General features: G+C 39.5%; 1 protein-coding gene across 2 annotated transcripts in view; it reads right to left on the minus strand.

Moving 5' to 3' along the window:
• Window positions 1-19,584, minus strand: part of HS6ST3 (heparan sulfate 6-O-sulfotransferase 3) — a 299,952-nt gene that overhangs the window by 192,504 nt on the left and 87,864 nt on the right. The gene's annotated exons all lie outside the window — the stretch shown is intronic.

Here is a 19,584-nt window from a genome sequence, read left to right on the forward strand (position 1 = left end):
AGATTCTTCTCCACTAGCTGGAAGTATTTAAGTCAGGTCTCTACTTCAGATGGTCAGAGGTAGCCAGGTGGACTGACTGCTCTCCTGTAGAGCTTTGCTCCTCTATAAACTAGAGAGAGGAAACTGGGCATCCAGTAGTCTCCATCAGATGCCTTTCTGCATCTTTACAACACCCAGTATGACCACTTGAGGTCTTATTCATTACTTAAGAAACCCAAATAACTATAATTACCATTGACATAAAAACACAGTAAAATAGTACTAAATAAAAATGTCCAGCTCCAGACTTCCCAAATTCCTCTGGCCAAAATTATTTATTATAATCCCTGTGCCTTATTTCCTTATATGTGAGTAGCGATTGCAGCACCACCTCACTGCACAGGGTTGCTCTGAAGATTGTTTGCAAAGATCTAAGAGGTTGCTGTAATCAAGGAGGAGAGAGTGTGTTTCCTAATGTGCCTTTGATAGCCTGACATCTTACAGTGAGGCCTATAAAGAACAGCTCAGGGAAATGAAAAGATTGTATCTGCTGTAGGATGCGTCTGTTGTACATAAATGACGCACAAGAACGCACAATGAACGGGAGCAAACAGCAAGTGCGTGTGTGCTCGACAAGACTAATCCTCTGGGATGAACGAGACAGGGATTTTTGCTGACGACAAGGTGTTGGAAGAGTTTTCATATTTTCAAGAATTATTTTTAAATTTATTCCAAATTTTGGTATAAAAAGAATGATAAAGAACCACCTTTATGCATCTAAATACTCACTAAGAAAAAGGTTAAAAGACACAAATTTCACCTGTTTCATTTTTGATCACAACAGAACTACAATTTCTAGCCTACTTGCAGAGGGGATTTAAAAAAAAAAAAGGATATATAAACATTAGCAATTGAGACTGATTTCATACCTCCCTACCCAATGGAAGTCCTCCCCCAGTGAAACAAAGCTATGTTATAAAACTAAATGCCCCATGAATAGCTCATTAAGTAGAACACTGCATTCCTTAAGTACCCACATTTGATTAAAATAAATAATTCCTTCAGTGAACTTTTTATTACTTTTTGAAAACTACAGATACAAAACTCAAAAGGAGTGAATACAGAACACAGTGAATCATCTGAGCAACAAATTAGCTCCATTTAATTCTTCAGGGTTACATTACAAATCAAGTCTGATGAGATGCCTGAGTCATTAGAGCTAGAAACGTCAAAAGGAATACATTCTGTTTATAAACTTTTGTGATTTTGAGTTATTATGAAAGTGTGTCCAGTTTTCTGGTTCTTCCAAAGCTGTTTTCAAATGTCTGCAAGCAGGTAACCACAGAAGCATGTACACTGTATTTTGAAAGACATTAATAATTCCAGTGCTCTGACTAGAATATAAAAGTAGTCACATAAATCTAAGTCTCTTAGGGCAACAGAAGTGTAACCAATGACTGATCCTAGACCAGAGACCTTAAACATCATGTGTGTATGAATGCTGAACAACATTAAAAGTAACAAACAGTACTTGAAAAGAGACTGATACCTTCTACTATCCCAGTCTGAGAAGCGTCATGATCTTTCTGCTACCCAGGTTATACAGCATTCACATAGTGGAACAGGAGAACACACTGCCCAAATTTCATATCACGCTTCTCATTTGGAAGTGTGTATTGCCTCCACTACTTCATACTGAAATAAAACAACTCAAAGCACTCCTGCCACGTGTAGCTAGGTCAGACAGTTGGTTGTGATTAAATCCTGCTTCAGCTTACTGACCTGAATAAATTCTGTGGCACACAGAACAAGAAGATAAATTCTCACACAAGAATACCAACACTTTCTCTAATAGCTGGATGATGTAGAGTGATTCAGTGTTACTCATGGGACATGTTAAAAGATCATCTTAGTCATGGCTTGTGTGTTGATTTGGATACAGTAACTCACAAATTTACCACTGGGATTGTAAAAGGCACCAGAAACAATTTTCATAAATGATTGTGAAAGAAAAGTCAAGTCAGAAAACCTTGAAGAGTATTCCTTAAATTTTGTATCTACCTTGTTGATTTTACTTTAAAATATTCTAATCAATGCCACAGACAGTCTGTTTTGTGTCATATGGAATATGCCAATCATCCTGATTTATTCCTCTGTAAATATCAGGTGATCCTGGTTTAGCACTTCACAGCACAGAATTATACCAAAGACCAGAAAAATAGGCTTGCCAGACTTTTTCTCCTTAATCTATTTCTTTCCAATTTCCACAATGTACTATACCATCTGGCATCACTAAGGCACAGTAACTCACTTTTGAATACATGAACAACTTTGAGCTCAGCACATATCCATATCATTATTTCTTCATTTATTTTTATTTAGTGGATTTATTTTTAGATCTTCTCACTGAAGGTATCCTGATTTCACAAAGCATTTTCACTTAAGCGTATTATTGATTAGCAATCTTTAGGGAGAATAAGCTGCAACTTACTAGAATCTCACACATTTCTCTTTAGTCTAACACATACTACACAAAAAATCAGCCTCATCAATACTTTTTTCTCATTATATGTAAGTATAGTTCAGTAGTGGCATAAAATCCCAGTGATATATGTAAAGATTAAATGTTGATAATACATTTGAAAAATTTCAATACAAAATTTAAGTTCATATGTAGTATGTCCACTTCCACTTAATCTATTCAACTATTTCCATAAGGTAGTTATGAACACATGCTACTAAAGTAATTTGAAGACTGTATTTTCTATTATATACTACAACCTCAATAAATTAACAGTAAATATCTGAGAACAATGCTGCTGAGACAAACTTCATAATTAAAGGATTGAAAAACAGAAAGCTATCCAAGAGTTCCCTGAAAAGCTGAACAGAAGTTATCTTTGCAGCATCGTAGTAAGTACCAAATTCACATGACCATCCCCAAACGCAAAACAGTAATTTTTCTTTTTAAAACTGAGCTTCTAGAAGAAAAGGTTTCTCATTTATTAGCCTCTCATGCTCATGCATCTTACCACTCTGAACAGCTCTGCAAACCCCACAGCTTAGACCTGGAGAGGTCATCTTTGCCCAGTACTCTCGAAACTTGGCTAACAAAGCCAAGAGATATGGGGCACGTGGGTGTATTGGGTGTAATGGCCCTGGGCAGGGTGGAACCTGCCAGGAAGAGAAGGTCAGGGACTGCCTTATGCTGGTCACAGCCATGTCAGCAGCACACAAAACAGACCTGTCATCTACCATAGAATCATAGAATTGATTGGGTTGGAAAAGACCTCCGAGATTACCAAGTCCAACCTTTGGTCCAACTCCAGTCCATTTACTAGATCATGGTACTCAGCGCCACGTCCAATCTCAGTTTAAAAATCTCCAGGGACAGTGAATCCACCACCTCTCTGGGCAGGCCATTCCAATGCCATAACTATTCATCTTATTTCTTGATACTGGAAACAGAAATTACAAGTTAATATAAAACAACAAGAAATTAACTTAAGTAGAATTCCCCAGTTCATGACTGGTTTTGCTCACAATGGGGAGGCAAAGGCTTTCCTTTAGTGTGTACATCTGCACTTTTGATGCTGTTCAGCTTCTGTACTTGCAGAACTGAATAAACGAGTAAGGTAAGAACAAAACTTTCTTAAAGGCTTTGATGGATGGCGTTAAAGTTATGGAGTCACAACACCAAATTACTGTTAAAAAGTGCCATCTATTTCTGAATCAATTTCAATACTCTTGTAAGTCTCTTCATCTAAATTACATACTTTCGCATTGCAAGAAATACAGCAATCAACCTGTGGAAGAGTGTCACAGGAATTTACTGTGCTGTTACATGAAAAGTACTTAGGATATCAATTCCTCAGGCTTCTGGCCACAAGAAGTGAATCACCATTTAAGAGCCGTAAGGATCCACAGGGACCCATAACCTTCCACATAACATGTCATACACAAAATTTTCCACTCAGCTACAGTTCTCCACAGGTGGTCTTCCAATTTTATCCTTTCAAGACAAGTTGAAAAATATGAACTCAGTATAATAAAAGTCCAAAATTCTTCACCTCCTGGTTTAACATTTCTATCAAGTAAGAAGCACACTGTTCCTTTCCACATTTTTCCATACTCTTCCACTCCTAGGTTTTCTCATGCCATTTTTAAAGCTTTATTTTCCACACAATTTTCTTTTACAATATATTAGGGTAGAGAAGCTGAAGATTCAGCTCCATAAATTTTAGGTCTCCCCTCACATGCAGGAAAATCTGCCTTTTAAACCTGGCAAATATCTCAGCAATCCTTCAATTTCTAGGCCCCAGTTTTCAATTCCCATCAGACTATAGGCCCCTAAATGTTTTTCTTCTAATCTGACAACTGGAATAGGAAAGGCACAACACAATGTTTACAAAAGCAAAACAATATTAAACTCCAGAAACATCAAGGAACTTGCCTTGTCAACAATCAAGCAGAGAGTTAACAGTAAAGCTGCAAGCTATAAAGTTACTCCTAAAGTTACCACTTTTTACCTGTTTCTAATAGTCATAACCACTTCTGACCAGAATAAAAGCTTTTTATACACACACACACACACACACAGTATTAGTGTCCAGTTCTTGTCACTGTCTCTCCTCCACAACTGCCCTTCATCTCTGCTATACGTTCAGTACAACAGATCATATGGACTTACTGATCTGGACAGAGGACCACTAGAGACATACAATTGTTGTTTCCTGCATCTATTTTGCCTAAGTGCTACTAGGAGACTACTCAGGCAGTCACTTCTATTACATATACCTCTTGAGGTTAAAAGTTAAGCCTATGTGTAAGATCAGCTTTACTGGATAAAAACATCATAGTCTAACCAACCCACTCTCTTTAACACCAGCTGTAAAAGAAACTGAAGAAAACGGCATCATAAAATGGGGAAAGTATGAAATAAACTCTCCAAATAGTCAGCAATGTGTATTTTAAAGACTTCTAAAGCTGAAGAATTTGTATACATTCTTGTGTTTATCAGTCCTTGATTTATCCTCCATGTCTAATCCATTAGGAAGACGTGTCCAAGTTTCTCCTGCACAAAGAGGCCCACAGAATAACTTGGTACAGTATGAAAACTATTTCCCTTAATTTAGAGATGCTTCCTGTTCATTTTACTGAATATACCCTAGTCTAGTACTCTTCAAGACATTTATGATTTTTATAATACATATATTTTTAAATATTTGTATAATAAAATCAGTTTCTCTTCAATCAACTGTTTCATAAACTGGATAGTCTTAGTCTACTTCATCACTCCTCATACAGTAGCTCTTTTCTACGCAAGATGCGAGTGCACAGTACATTTATAAAACACTTTACATTTTGCCCTCACTTCCTCTCCTAATAATTTTTAACATTGTTCTGATTGGTACTAAGCACAATGCCAGCATTTCCAGCCTTCTATTGCAATGATATCCAAACCTCTTTTCTGAGTGCTAATGGATAATTTACAGCCCATCACTGTGTTAGCAGCAATAGTTTTAAACCCTGTACACTACTTAGGATTTATTGCTACAATTTCATTTGTTGCATTATTGCCCAGTCACCGAGTATCATGAGATTATTCTGTAATTCTTTCGTTTTAATTTAATGCTTTAATTATTTGATGCTACAGAATTCTCTCTTTTCACTCTTTGTCATTTTTCAGATTCAGAAGTATGTTGAATAGTATATATTCCAAGAGATTCCAGTTGGATCCCAACCATAATCTCCTGCCACTTGTGGTAACTTCCCCGCAACAAGGAAGTATCATATTAACTTCACACAATGTCTCACATTATTCCCAAATAGAGTTTGCTAATAAAATTAAGCTCTACATGTTCCCACACAATGAAATAAAGATGTTATCTCCAGGATCCCAAAGTCTCAAAGAAATTAATGACTGGAAAAATGGAAGCCATGATCCCCGAAAGATGATGAAGGAAGACGAGAGATGACTGTATTCCTGAGACTGCCATGATCCCTCAGAGCTCTTCAGCAGATCCTCTTGCTTTCTCCAAGTGCTTTCTCAAACAGGATTTAATAATCCAGACAGGACCACTGTGAACAACTGAATATTGCTTTGAGAAAGTGTCAACCTTCATGTTGAAATACTTCGGTTACATGCTGTGACTAGAGCTAACCCAGCAGCAAGAGCAACAATTTGCCTCCTCTCCTACGCACACAATCATTTGTCATCAGCAAAGACATTCTAGCATGTCTTTTCATACACTGATTCAACTCAGTAGCCAGAAAGAAATTTCATTTATTTCACTGGCCTGGTTTCTTTCCAGACACGTAAGTTTAACTCTTAGGCAATGCAGTGTGATGAACATCAGAGACGCTGAGCACAAGTACTACTTCTTTTGAGATGAGTTCCTCCCATCTCACACAGCTCCACGCCATCAGGGCAGGGGATAGGGCAAGTTGCAACAGCAGGGCTGCCTCTTCCCCTCCCATGACATACAAGTTTTAACCTCCAACTCAAGACACAAATATACTCACTCAAAACTAAAAGTTTTCTTTTAAACTGGGTCTTCACTAGATTACTAGAAAATAAATGAGAAATGTTTTTTAAATAGTATTAATAAATGTCAAGATTATATTTAGAATTACTACATCAAATTAGTCATCCTCAAATTATCATTTATTGTCCTAGGAAATATGAAGATTAATTGCCTGTAGATTCCCAAAGATACCCAATACTAATAATATCACTATCAATGTACTTTAACTAAACTGTAAACAAGGCTTTGGTCTCGAGACATAAGTGACCATTCAATGTTCCAGGGAAACTGTTATAAGGTGCTGTGATCAGAATATTATTTTTCTGTCAATATTATACAAATTTTTGGCACTTAGTGCCTAAGATTTGTGCACCACAAAGTGCATTTATGCTGATCATACCATCTGATCATACTAAGATTCAGAGGGAGGCAAGCTTTGGAGTCATTAAGGCTGTTAGAAGAAGTAACTTTTTCACTTGAGTGAAGGCATTGAACATGTAATTCCTCTCCAGAACCATGGTTGGATGCTTATCAGCTAAACTCATGACATCTGTTACCCCAGTGCAAACTTAATCTCATCCTTATTAGGTGTGACACAGACAAATCTGCTCAAAACCCCAGTGAGGGTGCCTCAACCTTCTAGTGCAGTTGCCCAAGAATTAGTTGCCTTTGGCTACTCCATGACATTGTATTAGTCACACTGGATGGTTGACACTGCTCCAAGGTGTGCCAGTTAAGTAATCACTAATTCATCCTGCTCTCAGCAACCAGGCTCTGATGCAGATAAATCTCCTAGAAACGTGCAGTCAATTGTTATTAGATTATTACTAGAGCCTCCCTGACCTTTGCTGTCTTGAAATTAAGCTGCTCAGGGACTGAAATAAGCATCTCATTCAGGTGCACAGTAGTAATTTCATCTTAAAGTATAATGCCTGGAAGCCATTTATAAGTATTTTCCAAGGTATCTGAAACTCTTACTTAGTAGTTGACATTTCCAAATTACACCCCTCATGAAGTATTCCACATGGGGTAAAATGGCATCTAATTCAGCGTTTCATGCTTGTAGCTATGTGGAACTTACTTTCCTTTATGCTACAACTTCATGCACACATTATTCAATCCACCTTCTATGGGTTGTGAATTTTTTCCTTTAATGCCTAAAATAACTATTTTGTCCACAACAAGAAGAAGAGTTCAAAATAAAAATTATTTCACTGTTGAAGCACATTAAGTTGTGTCTCATCTGTGCATATGCAGATTTGCTGGAAGCTGGAACTATTCACTCTTTTTCTACATACTTTCTACAAGCAGCTGGCAGATGTCTCAAAATCTCCAGCCCTTGTTCTTGTGGGTGACTTTAACCTGCCAGATATCTGCTGGGATCTTCATACTGCAGAGAAGAGGCAGTCAAGGAGGTTCCTGGAGTGTATAGAGGACAATTTCCTTCATCAACTGGTAAATGAGCCTACCAGGGGGAAGGCCCTGCTAGACCTACTGTTTACAAACAGAGAGGGGCTGGTAGATGATGTAGTGGTTGGAGGCTGCTTGGGGCATAGTGACCATGAAATAATAGAATTTTCAGTCCTCAGGGATGTAAGGAGAGCCACCATTAAAACCTCTACTCTGGTCCTCCAGAAAGCAGATTTTGGCCTATTCAAAGAACTGATTCAGAGCATACCCTGGGAAACAACCCTTAAAGGCAAGGGGGTCCAGGAGGGATGGACAGGTTTTAAGAAGGAAATTTTGAATGCACAGCAACAGGCTGTCCCAGTGTGCCGAAAGGCCAGCCGGAGGGGAAGACGGCCAGCTTGGTTAAATAGGGAGATTCTGAAAGAAATCAGGGATAAAAAGAAAGTTTACAGACTATGGAAAAAAGGGCTGGCTACTTACGAAAAATTTACAGATAGAGCTAGGTCATGCAGGAAAAAAATTAGGGAAAGAAAAGTGGAATTTGAAGTAAATTTGGCTATTTCAGGTAGGGATAACAAAAAGTCCTTTTATAAATACATTAAGAACAAAAGGAGGGGCAAGGAAAACCTCCATTCTCTGTTGGACTTGGAGGGAAATATAGTTAAGGAAGATGAGGAGAAGGCTGAGGTACTTAACACCTACTTTGCCTCAGTTTTCACCAGTAGGACAGGTGGCCCTCAAGACAACTGGCCTCTGGAGCTGGTGGACAGGGAGAGGGAGCTGAATACCCCTCCTGTATTCCAGGAGGAAATAGTGACCAACTTACTGAGCCAGCTGGATCCTAACAAGTCTATGGGACCAGATGGGATCCATCCCGGGGCGATGAAGGAGCTGGCAGAAGAGCTTGCCAAACCGCTCTCCATCACCTTCCAACAGTCCTGGCTCTCTGGGGAGGTCCCAGATGATTGGAAGTTGGCCAATGTCACCCCAATCTACAAAAAGGGCTGGAAGCAGGACCCTGGCAACTACAGGCCTGTCAGCCTGACCTCCGTGCCTGGCAGGGTTATGGAGCAGTTCATCCTGAGTGCAATCACACAGCACCTTCAGGGTGGACAAGGGATTAGACCCAGCCAGCATGGGTTTAGGAGGGGCAGGTCCTGTCTGACCAACCTGATCTCTTTCTACGATCAGGTGACCCTCCTGGTGGATGAGGGGAAGGCTGTGGATGTGGTCTATCTGGACTTCAGCAAGGCCTTTGATACTGTCTCCCATAATATACTCCTGAAAAAGCTGGTAGCCCATGGCCTGGACAAGTGTACCCTCTCCTGGATTAAGAGCTGGCTGGAGGGTCGGGCCCAGAGAGTGCTGGTGAACGGAGCTGCATCCAGCTGGCGGCCAGTCACCAGTGGTGTTCCCCAGGGGTCTGTGTTGGGTCCAGTCCTGTTTAACATCTTTATTGATGATTTAGATGAGGGGATTGAGTCCATCATCAGCAAATTTGCTGATGACACCAAGTTGGGAGGGAGTGTCGATCTGCTGGAAGGCAGGAGGGCTCTGCAGAGGGATCTGGATAGACTTGAGAGATGGGCTGATTCCAATGGGATGAAGTTCAATAAGGCCAAGTGCCGGGTCCTGCACTTTGGCCACAACAACTCCCTGCAGCGCTACAGGCTGGGCACAGAGTGGCTGGAGAGCAGCCAGGCAGAAAGGGACCTTGGAGTACTAATTGACAGGAAGCTCAACATGAGCCAACAGTGTGCCCAGGTGGCCAAGAAGGCCAATGGGATCCTGGCCTGTATCAAAAATAGCGTGACCAGCAGGACCAGGGAAGTGATCCTTCCCCTGGACTCTGCATTGGTGAGGCCACACCTTGAGTACTGTGTTCAGTTCTGGGCCCCTCAGTTCAGAAAGGATATTGAGGTGCTGGAGCGGGTCCAGAGAAGAGCAATAAGGCTGGTGAAGGGACAGGAGCACAAGTCCTATGGGGAGAGGCTGAGGGAGCTGGGGTTGTTTAGCCTGGAGAAGAAGAGGCTCAGAGGTGACCTCATCACTGTCTATAACTACCTGAAGGGAAGTTATAGCCAGGTGGGGGCTGGTCTCTTCTCCCAGGCACTCAGCAATAGGACAAGGGGGCACGGGCTTAAGCTCTGCCAGGGGAAATTTAAGTTGGATATCAGAAAAAAATTTTTTACAGAGAGAGTAATCAGGCATTGGAATGGGCTGCCTGGAGAGGTGGTGGATTCACCATCCCTAGAGATTTTTAAACACAGATTGGACGTGGCGCTGGGTGCCATGATCTAGTAAATGGACTAGAGTTGGACCAAGGGTTGGACTCGATGATCCTGGAGGTCTTTTCCAACCCAATCGATTCTATGATTCTATGATTTAAATTTGCAGTAGGTAGCTAAAACCCTGATCATTCAGTTTTTAGGACTCACTTAGTCTGGAGATATATAGGGAACACTTAGTTCCCTATATTATGTTCAACTAATGTAAGCAGAAAAGTTAGAGAAAAGCAGTTCTTTGACACTTACCTAATTTCCACTGAATTTCCACAGAAAAAAATGTAACAAATTTCCCAACTCCTTTCAATAGACATTAGGAAAGGTGAGAGAGGAAAATAATTGCCTGCTTCACTTATAAAATGACAACATATTATTAACCACATTTAAAAAACTTTACAAACTAAAAGAAGTGTGGAAAACTACCAGGGGTTTACCTGGGAGAACAACTTTCTGAACTTAACTTCTTTCTAGCGAACAAACAGTGATGTAACTTCTTGGCAAACCTGACAGAGTTGAAGAGTAAGACAAGAGTATAAATGGGTTGTGAGGAGTTCGTAATTAAGTTTACACCTCACAGAACAATTCCCATAATTTGTGGTCTTTTGGACCTATTACTGTCAGGGATGAGCATACACCATTATTTAAATAATTTAATAATTTTACTTCATTTAATGGATTGACCTTCCTCACCTGCAGGATGATCCTTCAGAGTCAAAATTTAGCAATTTTTTCTATATATTGCAGAAAACCAAATATAACACTTGGTTTATGACGTCCTTGGATTATATTGTCATTTTGTGCTTTCATTTTCTCTTGTCAACACTAGAAACAGGTTTTGTTGCACATTTCTCTTGCATAGAGAAAGGAAGACATAGAGACTGTTTTCCTGATATATTTTTCTAGTGACTTGTTCATCCTTTGGCAGGTATGATCACAACTGAGCTTTACTGATATTGGAGAGACCACAACAGTTTTCTTTACCTCTCATGATCTATGATGCTGGTAACTCATAACATGTAAAGAGATTGTGCATTGCTTATCCAGAAGGTGGCAGTAACATGCCCAAGCTCACTATTGGACAAGCACACAACTCTTAAGGTCCTTCAACAGAAACAGCATCCTAAGAGGGTGAAAAAGTAAACAAAAATACAAACATAAGGTTGGTTTTTATTGGAGATCAAAATCGAGAACTACACAGATGCTATTTGAAGGAACATAAGAAAGGTAAACAATTATATGAAGCAAGAAGGACAAATTGTATCTGTAGGTGTTGCATAACTAGCCTCCCTCTCCCAGAAACAACCACTACAACAATGAAAATTAATCTCAACCACCCTGGCTCCCTCCTTTCCAGGAAGCGATGTGATGGGGTGACTTGAACAGCAGAATAATTTCAAATTCTGGACTTACATGAACCGAGGCCATCTCATCCAGACTGAAACTGGAACAAAAATTGCACCCAGCCATCTGTACTCTCTATCCAGTTGCAGCAGTCAATGACACAAAAATGCAGCATCCTGCTGTTCATATTAGCAAGACCAGAAAGCAATTTGCCTTCCAGCCCAGACTGAAAGCCATCAAAGTGCTTTTTTGCTTTCATAATGAACTGGTCAGTAACTCGAAGACAACTGTAACAAGTGGCAGGGGTAGATGGCCAAAGGTTTCAACAGATGTAAAACTTGGCAGAAGACCAACAGACATGTGGTACTGTCAAAGGGCAGACTGAAGGAAGAGAAAATAAAATCAGAAGGATTGGCGGACATGAGCTCTGGAAGAACAGTAAGAGAGCAGAATCAGATCACCTTTCCCTGACACACATCCTAATTGAGATTTAGATGTATGCACAACAGGTGCATGGTTAAATATACATGAATTAATAAAGATGCTGCCTGCCATTTGAAGTGGCACCACAGCATCTGTCCCACCTCCTGCCTGAGGCTCGAGTGACCTAGAACTATTACACACACTGGACTGTGAGGAGGAATGCTCAGTTTGCTTGGCAGACTTTTCCAAGTATATCTCTTCTGACTAATCAGGAAAATGTACTTGACATAAATAATTTTTCTCCCTGACGCCTGTGTAGTGTAAGTGTAATGCAGAGATGGTAGGAAATAGATGTTGTACAAACCAAATGGCAACAAGTGGCTTAAGTGTTCATGGTGTTCTCATACTCAACTACAGGGAAATACAAAAAGCTAGGAACTGCTCATGTCCAATAGGATAACTCCTATACATGAATTGCCATAATTCATAGTTCACGAAGCCTGAAAAGACAGCAAGGCCAGTGAGGTAGGAAACCATTTCCCTGTAACCTAGGGATCTCTTCTTTATGATCACTAAACCAACAGTATTGAACTAAATCCAGTTTACTGCTCTAACAGAAAAAAATATCAGAAACCAATATTGAAATTTTAACAAAGAATAGAATCATAGGATTATTTAGTTTGGAAAAGACCATTAAGATCGAGTCCAGCTGCAATGATCCTGCACAAAACTCAAAAGCATACACAACAATCCTGAAAGGTTATCCTATCATGCTAAAACTGCAATTCTTTTGGATCCTCCCTCCAACTTTTTACCACTTTAACTTGTTACTATAGGGAGCAAATATAGGACCTGTATGCATGGAATAAAGAACGGTTTAATCTTAGTTTCTACCACAGTTCAAAGAAGGCATTCATAAAACGTAAGTTCATGTTAGCTTTTGAGATTAGCAATCCTATAAATCAGTGTGCAGCCTGTAGTTTTGAATCATATTTTCCAAAAAACATAGTTAACAAAGAAGATGAGTGTGTCACAAAGTAGTAAGATAAGCCTGTATGTTACCTTTTAACTTTCACGGTTTGTATATATGTTATAGGTTTGGCCAGGTGGGCCTAAATTTAAGTTTTAAAGTTCAGCTAGGCCTAGGATTGTCAGCTGATTTAAGCTGGGCTGAGCTAGCTAACAGCTGACTTCTTCCAGCCAATAATATTGTATTCCATACCATACTACATCATCTCAAAGGGTGTAAAGTCCAGTGTGTGGGAGTGGCTTGGTTAGTTCCACCATGGCTGCACTAAGAGGAAGACATCTAGCAGCTCCTCTACTATGCTGGGCCCTGCTTCTGTTGCCTCGCATTTTGTTTGTATTCAGAGAAGTAGAAATATTTTGTTGTTATACTTCTCTTTCTTGCTAAGTGTCTTTTAAAGTGCTTATGAATTTAGAGTAATGAGCTTTGTATTAATTGAGAAGTGGGAAGTTATTCCTTGTTATATATATGTAACTTGTGTAAGTGTGTGTTATATTGTAGTATCCTCTTAATTTTCTCTTTTCTGTATAAATACATGTAGTTAGTTTCAGCATAGACTTGGCTTTAGAAGTTTTTTTTCCTCTCTCCCTCTTCTTTTCCCCTTAGCTGGTTGGGGGAAGGAGGAACCCTTTTCACTCTGTCTTGGACAGTTGGCATTTTGCCAGCTCAACCCAGGACAGATAATTGGTGCGTTGGCTGGGAAACGAAGGCCACTAGCAAGTGTCCCAGAGAGTTAGCAGAGTTCCCGGGAGCATTGTTATAGAAACATTCCTTGATATCTGCATTGCTTGAGTACATCTAATATAAACAATGTTCTCTTGCTACTGGATCCTCGTTTTATTCCTTGTACTGACTGTTTTTGTGAGTTCAGACAGCTCAACTCGTACCTGCTGTGAGTGTAGACACTGCAAGGAGAAGCCTTACAGCCAAAGCAAGCTGTCTTTCTCTCCTGCCTCACCTCAACAGAGAGCAAACCCCAAGCGTGAGTCACATGGTGACCTGTCGTCCTGCCTGTGTGACCAGGAAAAAGGCATGAGGAGGTGGGACAGTGCATCTACTTCTGTGCTTGAAGTCCAAGTATGGAAATCAAAACGTAAGAAGGCTGGTAAAAAAGCTATCCACATGTTGAAGCAGAGATCCCAGAACAGAGCCAAGAACCACAATTAAGCTGCCCTGCCTCCTGCCAAGAGGAGGAGGAGAATGACCAAGTCTACTGGACATTGCTGAACCAGAAAACTAACCAAGACTGTACCTCTACACTGACTTGTAGATGACAGCCAGTGCCCCTCTGAGGGTGGCTGGACCAATAAAAGAAGATTATTTGAAGCATAGAGAGGCCCATGTGGGCTGTTGGTGTGTGGCAGGACACTGCTTCTTGAGTAGAATCTGTAGAGATTCATCTTGTGGATGCTCATGTGCCCAAAGGCTGAGCTAATGAAGGAACAGCACACCTGGACTGGCATAAGGGAGAGTTGTTCCTGGCTCAATGGGCCCAGGATGCCTCAGGCCACCTGCAGGTGGACAAGGCCGAGGGGTGAATTTAACCATGGACATTATTTCTCAGGTTATCCGCTATTGTGAAACCCCTGAGAAGGGGATACTGATCCCAGTGTAGGGATGGAGACCCCTGAGAAGGGGATGGAGACCCCTGAGAAGGGGATGGAGACCCCAGAGTGGGGATAGTGACCCCTGAAAAGGGGATAGAGATCCCAGTGTGGGGATAGTGACCCCTAGAAAGGGGATAGTGCCCCCAGTGTGAGGATAGTGACCCTAATGAGGGTATAGTGACCCCTAAAAAGGGGATCAGATGGTCCCAATGTGTGCCTCAAGGACATTTAACCTTGAAGAAAAAAGGTAACTTGCATTTTGAGTTCTGTGTTGCAGAACATAAACTATCAGACGAAGAAGACCTGAGCTGAACTGGTGTTGGTGTCCAATGATGAACTGTTTTTTTTCCTGCCTGAAGTACCTACCCCATCCTAATGGACTATTGCCTACAATATAGAGGGGTGGAAAATGGCCCTGAAAAAAACAAAGACTGCGTGGAAATAGATAGATCTGAGTGATGTAATATGGTATGGAATAAGGGGTGGAATATGTTATAGGTTTGGCCAGGTGGGCCTAAATTTAAGTTTTAAAGTTCAGCTAGGCCTAGGATTGTCAGCTGATTTAAGCTGGGCTGAGCTAGCTAACAGCTGACTTCTTCCAGACAATAATATTGTATTCCATACCATACTACATCATCTCAAAGGGTGTAAAATCCAGTGTGTGGGTGTGGCTTGGTTAGTTCCATCATGGCTGCACTAAGAGGAAGACATCTAGCAGCTCCTCTACTATGCTGGGCCCTGCTTCTGTTGCCTCGCATTTTGTTTGCATTCAGAGAAGTAGAAATATTTTGTTGTTATACTTTCTCTTTCTTGCTAAGTGTCTTTTAAAGTGCTTATGAATTTAGAGTAATGAGCTTTGTATTAATTGAGGAGTGGGAAGTTATTCCTTGTTATATATATGTAACTTGTGTAAGTGTGTGTTATATTGTAGTATCCTCTTAATTTTCTCTTTTCTGTATAAATACATGTAGTTAGTTTCAGCATAGACTTGGCTTTAGAAGTTTTTTTTCCTCTCTCCCTCTTCTTTTCCCCTTAGCTGGTTGGGGGAAGGAGGAACCCTTTTCACTCTGTCTTGGACAGTTGGCACTTTGCCAGCTCAACCCAGGACAATTAATTAGCCAATACCACAACTGGAGATTGTTTTTCCTATGAGTCCCTAAAAAAAAAAGTATGAACTCCTACCACTTATTGCAGAGGTAAACCTTTCTGTTCACAGATATCATACTTTTGTAAATACGCTGCCCTCAAACAATGTAAGAACTGAGTCACACTATGTACATACTTCTCAGTTAACCAATTAAAATATTGCCCCACAACATGCTTCAATAAGCTTCTATCCTTAGATAATTAATCCAGGGAAAAAGAAAAAGAGAATACTTTCTTCCCTATTGCAGAAGGAACAGGAAGGGAAGCTTTTTACCAACTTGAGCCACAGAAACTGAATGTACTTTTTAGGTAAGTTTAGCATAGTACAACTTGTATCACTGCAGTATTGTTCTATCATTGCATCATCATACTCTGAACAATCTCGTCCTAAGAACATAATAGGGCCTAAAATGCACTGATAGTATTGCAGACAAGTAAGATTTAAATATGCATGAGGTGAATCAAGCCCTGCGGTCATTTACTGGATCATTTGGAAACAACAGTCAGTGACACAGATCTCTTGCAGGTTTTGGGGCTTTCTCTATTTGAGCAAGTTTGATAAAACTTTCCCTGCATTAATTTTGAAGCTTGGAAAGTATAAGAAAAACTAGCATTGGTAATTACATGCAAACAGATCTGACATAGTTTTATTTGAACAAAAAATAGATCATTTAAAATAGCACAAACAGCAGGTCTGAGATGGATTAGTGGTAAGTAATCCTCCCAATATTTTCACATAACAGCTGATTAAATTGTTTGCAAAAGGACAGAAGTTGTCCTCTATTTTCCTAAGAAACGCACATTGCAATTTAGTTTCTAACCATCCCACCAGACCGAGCATCTTACTACCCCCACGAGAGCTGTCACTAACTAACATGATGTAAGAAGATCCTTGGCAATTGTTATTTCTTATGGTGAAGGGACCATCATTTTGAGCTATTGTGATTTCAAGGATGGGTCTGCATTGCCCAGCAAACAAAAAGATTCCAAACATTGCAGAACAGGATGTAAAACCTCATATCTGTCTGAGAACAGAACATGCTCTTCCTCTGATTCCAACCTACTTACAGGACCCAGCTGGTGGGAGTATAACACCTTTACGATTCCAGAACATATTATGTTTGGAAGATACCTGCAGAGCTACAATGCAGTTACTTGGAGTTGCTTTCTAACTGAATTTAGTCCTTTCGGGATTTACTTTGATGGAGTAAAAGCTCAACAGTCTGCATTTGTTCATAGCTGGCCAAGCTGTGTTGATTTAATAAATTACTAGCAGTGATTTCTTTTTATGCTAATATCAATTTTTTTATCCATAGCATAGCTGTAGACCTTCAAGATGAGGGTCCTGTGAGTCCCATAAAAGTCTTCAGCAAACAGTGTTGCCTTTGCAATTTTTTTCCTCAGAAAGCAGTGTAGTTTTTAAAGACAGGTATGGCACCAAGGTACAACCTTTTGAGTGATTAAATGGCTCTTCACAAGCCCAATAACCAACTGCAACAATTTTCTGTAGGTTTGCTCAATCTCTTGTGGTGCAGGTGTAACAGCAGTGCTCATTCCATAAGTCCATGTTATTTATCACTGCTGTCCTTTGTTCCTAAAAAATCTGAAAAGATGAGGGATTTCCACAATCTCATGGGTACATCCTGTGATACACACTTTGAAATACACAAAGAAAATAATTTATCATTCTTGTACTTTTTTCCCCCTAAATCAACATTAAGACTTTTCCACCTACTTATAGTCATAAGTCTGTAACATTCTATTAATTTCTCTTCATTGAAATGTCTTTTAGAATAAAAATCTCACCGTTTCCCTCAATTTCCTAGCTATAGATATTTATCTTGGTGTTCTTCTTACTCCTTCTAAAGAACTCCAAATGTTCTGTATATATCTTCCTCCAAGACAAATTCAAATACAGTTTCCCTCAGTTGTAGGAAATTAGCCCTTTTGATATAAGCTTATGATTGGACTTGTGCTCTGTTTTCCTATACTAAATATAATCCGGTCAGAATAACTGGCCCCCAGGCAACCATCAACCTCTAGTCCAGTGGTTATTTCATCTTTATTCATCAAAATGAACCCTGGAATTGACTTACCATATAGTCAATGCAATACCTTTTTGCTTTAGCAAATTATCCTCTATTTTCTAGCAACAATAGCTTGTTTTATGTCCAGCTGCTCAGATCTTATACTAAATGTCTCTTAAATTGAAGTTCCCCCATAACACCACCATTTCATTAACTGTGAATTACAGCAGTACTTAAGGTAACTTTTTTTTCCTCTGGTATCATTTGATGGTTAATAACAGATCCCTCTGGCAGCGTATCGATCCACACACATTCAAAACCTCACGGTTACATTCTCAGTAACACTAAGAAAGGTAATGAAGTCCTTAAAAAACAGAGTGCTACCTGACTTGTTATTTTCTCTATCCTTCATACAGTGAGTCTAATTCAGTTCAAATGATTCTGCCAGTTATATAAAACTTCTTATCACACCTTGTGCTTGTTATTTAAGATATCTACCATTATTGGAAAAGGAACCAAAAGATACATTCTCCATGTTATGTGGAGCTTCACTGCAATCGTTTTAGATGCACCTGTGTGCATTCCATATGTGTTTCCCTTCCTTACCAACTTCTTGTGAAAATGGTAATTGAAAACCTTCCTGGCTATTTGTATGAAGTTTTCAATCAAGATCACTAATCACCTTCTTTAAGACACAGAATACCTTGTTTCTGTGGCTTCCTTGACTACAGGTGCAATGTACAGTTCCACAAAAATGGACTTTCAGCTTTATCTCCATGGGAGTACCTCCTGATTAACCTCCACCACTTTTTGGAGTTACAAAAGAGGGAATGCAAAAAGATGTCCAAACGATATCAAACACTCACAGGATTATTTGACGGTTTTTTTTGTTGGTGGTGGTTTTTTGTTGGATTTTGGGTTTGTTTTGTCTTCATACAAAGCATAAATTTGTCTTCCTAGGAAAATCCCTTTGGGAACTATTAAGAATATGCATGGTGCATACCTTTGACTTCATTAAGTATCAGTGACAAAAGATCGGTAATGCTCTTTTATCCTAATTCAAACAGATCGTGCTCATTTAAAAGAACACATAGTTCAAAATCAAGTTATAATACAGAAAATCATTAAAAGGCATAGGTTTTCTGATAAATTAGTCCTTCCCTATATTTAAACTGAATGTTACGATGCAAATAAATAAAACAAACCTTCTACATAAAACTATATTAAATGGTATTATTTATAAGTTAAACTTAAATACTGCTTAACATCAATTATTTTGTAATCTTAATTCTCGTAAACTAGTGTTATAGGCTTTACAAAATACCATTGTCCCCAGTTTTGATAACGAAATATCTAGCTTAAATTTCAGCTTTCATCTCCTTGACTTTCGAGTTCCCTGAAAGGAAGTTGGCTATTGTCCATCTTAACTCATGTAGCATTTTGTTGCTTATGCTTAATGTAATTGCAAACATGATGTGCATTCATAATTAAGCCCAAAGGGTAAGCCAAGAGCCTGAGACATGCTGGAAAATGCTAAGAGTGTCTAATCTCTTCAAGAGCAAAAAATGGAAAATGTACTACTAATGAAAATAAACCAATAAAAATATCTATTACAGTTCAAACATGCTGTAACACCATTTTCCATGACACTGAAAAGTATATAGCCACTTTACTAATGAAATTAAATTATACTAGTTGTAACAGACATGAGTCTGCACAGCCTATTTAATGAGTCTAAATCTAATCAGAGGAACCTGTGATAGTCTGGTCCTGTCTGGACAGACCTGAAAAGCTGGAAGGCTTTCACTGCTA

This window comes from Pithys albifrons, chromosome 1, assembly GCF_047495875.1.
Source record: "Pithys albifrons albifrons isolate INPA30051 chromosome 1, PitAlb_v1, whole genome shotgun sequence".
Classification (NCBI taxonomy): Eukaryota; Metazoa; Chordata; class Aves; order Passeriformes; family Thamnophilidae; genus Pithys; species Pithys albifrons.